Below are 9,389 nucleotides of genomic sequence, written 5' to 3'. Positions count from 1 at the left end.
GATCATGGTGGATAAGCTTTTTGATGTGTTGTTGAATCCGGTTTGCCAGTATTTTATTGAGGATTTTTGCATCGATGTTCATCAGGGATATTGGTCTAAAATTCTCTTTTTTTGTTGTGTCTCTGCCAGGCTTTGGTATCAGGATGATGTTGGCCTCATAAAATGAGTTAGGGAGGATTCCCTCTTTTTCTATTGATTGGAATAGTTTCAGAAGGAATGGTACCAACTCCTCCTTGTACCTCTGGTAGAATTCAGCTGTGAATCCATCTGGTCCTGGACATTTTTTGGTTGGTAGGCTATTAATTATTGCCTCAATTTCAGAGCCTACTATTGGTCTATTCAGGGATTCAACTTCCTCCTGGTTTAGTCTTGGAAGAGTGTAAGTGTCCAGGAAATTATCCATTTCTTCTAGATTTTCCAGTTTATTTGCGTAGAGGTGTTTATAGTATTCTCTGATGGTAGTTTGTATTTCTGTGGGGTCGGTGGTGATATCCCCTTTATCATTTTTAATTGCATCGATTTGATTCTTCTCTCTTTTCTTCTTTATTAGTCTTGCTAGTGGTCTGTCAATTTTGTTGATCTTTTCAAAAAACCAACTCCTGGATTCATTGATTTTTTGGAGGGTTTTTTGTGTCTCTATCTCCTTCAGTTCTGCTCTGATCTTAGTTATTTCTTGCCTTCTGCTAGCTTTCGAATGTGTTTGCTCTTGCTTCTCTAGTTCTTTTAAGTGCGATGTTAGAGTGTCAATTTTAGATCTTTCCTGGTTTCTCTTGTGGGCATTTAGTGCTATAAATTTCCCTCTACACACTGCTTTAAATGTGTCCCATAGATTCTGGTATGTTGTATCTTTGTTCTCATTGGTTTCAAAGAACATCTTTATTTCTGCCTTCATTTCGTTATGTACCCAGTAGTCATTCAGGAGCAGGTTGTTCAGTTTCCATGTAGTTGAGCGGTTTTGATTGAGTTTCTTAGTCCTGAGTTCTAGTTTGATTGCACTGTGGTCTGAGAGACAGTTTGTTATAATTTCTGTTCTTGTACATTTGCTGAGGAGTGCTTTACTTCCAATTATGTGGTCAATTTTGGAGTAAGTACGATGTGGTGCTGAGAAGAATGTATATTCTGTTGATTTGGGGTGGAGAGTTCTATAGATGTCTATTAGGTCTGCTTGCTGCAGAGATGAGTTCAATTCCTGGATATCCTTGTTCACTTTCTGTCTCGTTGATCTGTCTAATGTTGACAGTGGAGTGTTGAAGTCTCCCATTATTATTGTATGGGAGTCTAAGTCTCTTTGTAAGTCTCTAAGGACTTGCTTTATGAATCTGGGTGCTCCTGTATTGGGTGCATATATATTTAGGAGAGTTAGCTCTTCCTGTTGAATTGATCCCTTTACCATTATGTAATGGCCTTCTTTGTCTCTTTTGATCTTTGATGGTTTAAAGTCTGTTTTATCAGAGACTAGGATTGCAACCCCCGCTTTTTTTTGTTCTCCATTTGCTTGGTAAATCTTCCTCCATCCCTTTATTTTGAGCCTATGTATGTCTCTGCATGTGAGATGGGTCTCCTGAATACAGCAGACTGATGGATCTTGACTCTTTATCCAGTTTGCCAGTCTGTGTCTTTGAATTGGAGCATTTAGTCCATTTACATTTAAGGTTAAGATTGTTATGTGTGAACTTGATCCTACCATTATGATATTAACTGGTTATTTTGCTCGTTAGTTGATGTAGTTTCTTTCTAGCCTCGATGGTCTTTACATTTTGGCATGTTTTTGCAATGGCTGGTACCGGTTGTTCCTTTACATGTTGAGTGCTTCCTTCAGGGTCTCTTGTAAGGCAGGCCTAGTGGTGACAAAATCTCTAAGCATTTGCTTATCTGTAAAGGATTTTATTTCTCCTTCACTTATGAAACTGAGTTTGGCTGGATATGAAATTCTGGGTTTAAAATTCTTTTCTTTAAGAATGTTGAATATTGGCCCCCACTCTCTTCTGGCTTGTAGAGTTTCTGCCGAGAGATCTGCTGTGAGTCTGATGGGCTTCCCTTTGTGGGTAACCCGACTTTTCTCTCTGGCTGCCCTTAAGATTTTTTCCTTCATTTCAACTTTGGTGAATCTGGCAATTATGTGTCTTGGAGTTGCTCTTCTCGAGGAGTATCTTTGTGGGGTTCTCTGTATTTCCTGGATTTGAATGTTGGTCTGCCCTACTAGGTTGGGGAAGTTCTCCTGGATGATATCCTGAAGAGTGTTTTCCAACTTGGTTCCATTTTCCCCCTCACTTTCAGGCACCCCAATCAGACGTAGATTTGGTCTTTTTACATAATCCCATACTTCTTGCAGGCTTTGTTCATTTCTTTTTCTTCTTTTTTCTTTTGGTTTCTCTTCTCGCTTCATTTCATTCATTTGATCCTCAATCGCTGATACTCTTTCTTCCAGTTGATCGAGTCGGTTACTGAAGCTTGTGCATTTGTCACGTATTTCTCGTGTCATGGTTTTCATCTCTTTCATTTCGTTTAGGACCTTCTCTGCATTAATTACTCTAGCCATCAATTCTTCCACTTTTTTTTCAAGATTTTTAGTTTCTTTGCGCTGGGTACGTAATTCCTCCTTTAGCTCTGAGAAATTTGATGGACTGAAGCCTTCTTCTCTCATCTCGTCAAAGTCATTCTCCGTCCAGCTTTGATCCGTTGCTGGCGATGAGCTGCGCTCCTTTGCCGGGGGAGATGTGCTCTTATTTTTTGAATTTCCAGCTTTTCTGCCCTGCTTTTTCCCCATCTTTGTGGTTTTATCTGCCTCTGGTCTTTGATGATAGTGATGTACTGATGGGGTTTTGGTGTAGATGTCCTTCCTGTTTGATAGTTTTCCTTCTAACAGTCAGGACCCTCAGCTGTAGGTCTGTTGGAGATTGCTTGAGGTCCACTCCAGACCCTGTTTGCCTGGGTATCAGCAGCAGAGGCTGCAGAAGATAGAATATTTCTGAACAGCAAGTGTACCTGTCTGATTCTTGCTTTGGAAGCTTCCTCTCAGGGGTGTACTCCACCCTGTGAGGTGTGGGGTGTCAGACTGCCCCTAGTGGGGGATGTCTCCCAGTTAGGCTACTCAGGGGTCAGGGACCCACTTGAGCAGGCAGTCTGTCCCTTCTCAGATCTCAACCTCCGTGTTGGGAGATCCACTGCTCTCTTCAAAGCTGTCAGACAGAGTCGTTTGCGTCTGCAGAGGTTTCTGCTACTTTTTTGTTGTTGTTGTTGTTGTTGTGTAGCTGTGCCCTGTCCCCAGAGGTGGAGTCTACAGAGACAGGCAGGTTTCCTTGAGCTGCTGTGAGCTCCACCCAGTTGGAGCTTCCCAGCAGCTTTGTTTACCTACTTAAGCCTCAGCAATGGCGGGCGCCCCTCCCCCAGCCTCGCTGCTGCCTTGCCAGTAGATCACAGACTGCTGTGCTAGCAATGAGGGAGGCTTCGTGGGCGTGGGACCCTCCCGGCCAGGTGTGGGATATGATCTCCTGGTGTGCCTGTTTGCTTAAAGCGCAGTATTGGGGTGGGAGTTACCGGATTTTCCAGGTGTTGTGTGTCTCAGTTCCCCTGGCTAGGAAAAGGGATTCCCTTCCCCCTTGCGCTTCCCAGGTGAGGCGATGCCTCGCCCTGCTTCAGCTCTCGCTGGTCGGGCTGCAGCAGCTGACCAGCACCGATCGTCCGGCACTCCCCAGTGAGATGAACCCAGTACCTCAGTTGAAAATGCAGAAATCACGGGTCTTCTGTGTCGCTCGCGCTGGGAGTTGGAGACTGGAGCTGTTCCTATTCGGCCATCTTGCTCCGCCCCCCCAGGCAACAGGTAATTTTTAATGTTGCTGGGGTAAGGACTGACTTTGACTGTCAGAGATCTAGTAGATATTTCAAGTTTGCCGCAATACCATGTTTCTAACAAAAGAAATCTGAAACTCTTCCTGATTTTATGGACAAACTTAAGCTCATCATCATCCAAGACTGCTATTGGATGACTGTTGTGTTGCTTTAGTGCAGGAAACATGAGGAATTTTCAAGTTCCTTGTTGTCATTGAGTGTTGTTTACTGAATCCAATGGTTACTGCTAGAGAATGACTTCAGTTTATTCATTTTCAAGGTTTGTTGTGCTCAATTAGCATTCTTAAGAAAAAGAAATTATCCTTGACTATTTGTGAGAAGGTAGAACAGTAAAGTTGTGTGTGTGTGTGTGTGTGAGAGAGAGAGAGAGAGAGAGAGAGAGAGAGAGAAATGCCGTTAAATTTCCTTTTGTTAATCCATATAGTTGTTACATCATTTTATCCTCCCCTCTCTCTTGAAATAGATACATTTACTCACTTGTTTGAAATCTTCATGGAAATACACTGTTGTTTTTTCTTATGAAAAATTTTCTCTTATGTCACTAATCACATTTTGCTAGAGAAAGAGGGACAGTAGAATGTATGGTAAGAAAGGTGACTATGAGAGAAAACAGAAAATAAGAGAATGATTTCACCAACATTTGCTTCTTTTTCATGACCGGTAGCAATATAAAGAATCCATTCTGTGAAAGAGGACAACGTATGAGTGAAGAACTTACTGGAATGGCTGAAAACACTTCTTTACTGGCCCCAGATGGTATCATTAGTAAAGCCCATGGGAGAAAGGATTTTTTTTTTTCTATCCTGCAATCCTGAGGAAGCAATTTCCTAGACAGTTTTTACGATTTGTCAGTACACAAACTTCAATAAATCCAGAAATGGAAGAAACAGGAGACCATGTGATATGCAAACCTAAGCAAAGATGTTTAGACAGCTCGAATGAGAATCTTAGTATTTACATTAATTTTTATTTGATTTTATGCATTCTGCCCTATGGTATCTCACATTCCGTGTACTCACAAAAGATGATTCTACATATATTATTCCTAACATTTGCAGTTTCCCTTATTTAATACTCTTTTCAAAGAGTAGTGGGAGAATCACAGAGGCATATGTAGAGTTCCCTCATACAAAAACAAAACCAAACCCCCAAATCAAAAAGTGTGTGGTGTGACTAGGCAGAAAACACACATATCCATGGAGGTTATCCACTAACTTGCTTTGTCTCAGCTAGTGAATAGACATTGTGGAGGCTGCTGAGACATAAGTCTGGTGAGTCACCTCAGGAGCATAGTATCAAGGTGTTAAAACCTAAGGGACGAAGTTGTTCTAAGAAGCAGAGGCTATCAAAAATAAATGATTCTAGCACTTTGTCTAAAAAGGATTGAGGGAGTATAGCTAATATGGATTTGCATGCAAATCTATCCAAATTCACCTCTGCCCCATACTTGTTATTAGATGTGTGATTATATGTGTAATTAACTTAGCTACGGAGTTTTATCAGTGAGGAGAGTTAATCCTAGGAATTTTGTAATGTATTAAGAATTACATGACACGATATATGTAGAAAAGTAACTATAGTTCTGTTCACACTTTAAGTGCTCAGTAAAGATAATGATGGCAACAATGATAATGGTGATGAGGATGATGATGATGATGATAATGACACAATTTGGTTGACCATGAAATAAGAGGAGTCAGGGCCTTGAGTGTAGGTATTATTTGGAAAGATTTCCAAAAAGCAGAAGTGAGGGAGTAGGGAAGGGAGATGAAAGAAAGATAATATTCCAAAAAAATGCAATAATGAATTCATCACTGCTCTGAGAAACTGGGTTCCAATCTTTCTTCAGGATCTTCTACAATTATGTAGATTCTACCTTACTAGAAGATGCGGAATTAGAGACATTCATCAACTGACTAATGCCATTCATTGGTTGAAATTAGCCCCCAGGAGCAGGTCCTACCTTTCCCAAAATTCTGGACCCACATCTGCACGGCTAAACAGCCCTCAGTCCTTTGATGAACATCTCCCATCTTCAAAGCAGAAAGAACCTGAGGCACAGTGGCTTGATGTGTGAAAACAACCACATGAGGGGGAGTCCCCACTGTAGCAGCACTAAAGTCAGGCAGGCTGAGGTGATGTGTCATGTAATGACAATGATTTTTCTCAGTTCCATCGTGAAAATTAACACCACATACTACATTTCTTATGAAACTTGTTGCATTATTTGTCCCTTAAATTTCCTTTCTTTTCTTAATCAATATAGTTGTTACATCCTTTTGCCCTCCCTTCTCCCTTGAAAAAGATACATTTACTCACTGTTTTGAAATCCTTGTGGAAAAATGCTGTTGCTTTTCCTTATGAAGAATTTTCTCTTATGTAACTTATATTTTTCTAGCATTACAGATATGTGAAGAATCATATTGAGATAATAGGTAACATTACATTTGTGCTGTTCAATAGATACCATTGGTTTTCAGACATTAAATTTAATGCAACGATTTCTCCAAGGCACGTAGTTGATAGATAGGGGAATGAGACTCGAAGTGAATTATCATACAAATCATTACATCAGTGTAAATTGGTGAGATTAATAATAATTTTTAATGATAACATTAAGAAGATTTACTGACTCCAAAGTCTGACCTCAGGTCTCCCAGGCAGAGGTCACAAATACAAACACCATATAAACTTGGCAGAGAACATACATTAAGTTAATCAGGTTAGGTGAACACAGGAAAAATCAGAAGGCATCATGAATGCATCATCATGGGCTCAGTACCAGGCAACTCTTTCCATGTTGAGATTCAAGCAACAGAGGCCTGGAATCCAACCCTTTATTTGAAATCTTACAGTTTTTCACCTCTGATAAATAATTCAATATCAAGATTAATCACATCTGAGAAAGCCAAGGAAATATCACTGAGCTCATGATGGATTCTGTGGGTCATCAGTTTTTACTTCTGTTCTAGCATGTGCGGTTGTTGTTCCATTATCAGCTTATAGATCCATGAGGAGAGATTTCTTCTCACTCCATTGGCTAAGTCATCAATCTCTCTGAGAACCTGTTTTCTCATCTGCAAAATGGAACTAATAATACCTGCATTCATTTCCTAGGGCTGCCATGACAAATCACCACGAACAGGAAGGTTAAAATGGAAATGCATTCTCTCACAGTTCTGGAGGCGAGAAGTTTGAAATCAAGCTGTTAGTAGAGTAGGGCCATGGCCTCCCTCCTCACTACTGGTTGCCTTGAGCAATCTTGGTGTTCCTTGCTTAGACCTGCGTCACTCTATTCTCTGCTTACATCATTATATCGTTGCCTTCCCTCTGTGTGTCTGTGTCTTCACATGTTTCTCTTTCTGTCTGTCTTTGTTCCTGAGCCTCTTTTCTTTTTTATGAACATGAGTTATTCTGGATGATGGCCCTACACTAATCCAAAATAACCTCATTGTGACTGATTATATTTGCAAGGACTGCATTTCCTAATAAGAGCACATTCTGAGTTACTCGGGGGTAGGACTTCAATAAGTTTTTATAGGACAGAATTGAACTCATAACAATGCTGAACTCAGAGGGCTGTTAGAAAGCAGTTATTATTTTAACTTACCCTATTGGAGATACATTATGCTTCTTCAATCAGGGAACACATATTTTCCCCCAGTTCTGAAAAATTTGCTTTAAATATTGTGGCTTTTTTATTTTCTCTCTTCTGTCTTTCTAGTAATTTGATCAGATATATCTTACAGTTTCTCATTTCATCCTTCATACCTCTGAAGCCCTCTCAGAATTTTCAGCCTCTCATTTCTGTTTTTTTGCAATCTAGATAAATTACTGTTAACCCATGAATAACAAGGATCTGAAAATCTCACTCTACTTATACATGTATTGTTTGAAAATAAACATTTGGAAAAATTTTTGGAGATTTACTACAATTTGAAGAAAATCACAAACCATCTACACTAGAAAAACTAAAAAAATTTAGTTAGGTATGTAAAAAAATGCACAAAATTTATGGAGATGTTTGCCTATTTTATTATTTACTGCCATATTATAAAATATACACAAATGTAAAAATATACACAAAAGCAAGTTAAAGTTTATCCAAGATTATGTACACATAGATAATATATAATCCCACTTGCAACTGACAGAAATGTAAACAAATGTGAAGTTGCAGTATTAAATCCTAATGGCATAAAACTATCAATGCATACTGTACTCCTGTATTTTCATAGCCATTTCCTGTTGCTATTTCAGCGAGCTCAAGTTTGGTACCTGCTTAAAATGTCATGTGACACTCATTATCTCTACGTCAGCAGTTTGTATCTCCAGTAAATTTCATATTGCTATAAAAAGCAATATCCTTGGGTTATTAATTTATTTTTCATTGCATTTACTGCAGTACTGTAATTCTTTAATAACAACAGGGGGCCTATACAACATGCCACTGCTGATGGTGTAATGTTCCCAAGAAGCAATGTCATGACAATACAAGAAAAAGTAGCGTTGTTTGATATGTACTTTAGATTGAGATCTGGATTTGGGGGCTGCTCACCATTTCAAGATAAATGAGGACCAGTGTAAAAAAATAAAAGGAGATAATAAAGCTATCACTGCACTATGCCTGCCAGTGCCAAAACCTTGAGCTTTTGTGAAATAATTTTTAGTCCCCTTATATTGAAATTGAAGTGTGTATTTGGTTGCAGAATTTTTATATGAAAGGTATATTTATAAACTCTAATATGATTCCAGAAAAAAATGAAGTCACTGTATACAACTTAAAGCAAAAGAAAGGGGAAGGATCTAAAGGTTGATGCTTTAACGACAGCCAAGGATGATTTGATAATTTTAGAGTGCTTTTGCTTTAAAAATGTCAAGATATCAGGAGATGCAGTTTTTGGTTATCAAGAGGCAGCAGATTAGCTCCAATAAACTGTTAAGAAAATCATTGAAGAGAAACTATACTACCGGAACAGGTTTTGAATACAGATGACAGTGTCTTATTCTGGAAAAAAATGCCAAACAGGACATTTATTAGTAAGAAATAGAAGCAAGCACCAGGATTTAAATTTAAAAAGGATAAGCTAATTCTACTGTTTTGTGAGAATGCAGTCAGGTTTATTATCAGGACTGCTCTTATCTATAAAGCTACTAACTCCTGAGCTTTGACCAGAAATGGTAAACATCAGCAGCCAGTGTTTTGGTTGTACAACAGGAATGCATGGGCAAAGGGAATGCTTTTTCTCTATTGATTCCACTGATGCTTTGTCCCTGAAGTCAGGAAATATTTTGCCAATAAGGGACTGCGTTTTATGATTCTTTTGATGTTGGACAATGCCCCCTGGTTACCCAAAACATCATGGGTTAAATACGTGAAGGGTCAAAGTAGTCTACTCACCCCCAAGTGCAGCATTCTAATTCAGCCTCTAAGTCAGGAGGTCAGAAGGAACTTTAATGCTCATTACACATGGTTACTCTATGAAAAGATTTGCAAATGCCATGGAAGAGACCATCTATAGAGACGGCATCATGAAAGT

This window comes from Theropithecus gelada, chromosome 14 (genome assembly GCF_003255815.1).
Source record: "Theropithecus gelada isolate Dixy chromosome 14, Tgel_1.0, whole genome shotgun sequence".
In the NCBI taxonomy this organism is placed as follows: domain Eukaryota; kingdom Metazoa; phylum Chordata; class Mammalia; order Primates; family Cercopithecidae; genus Theropithecus; species Theropithecus gelada.
This window is presented reverse-complemented; position numbering follows the sequence as displayed.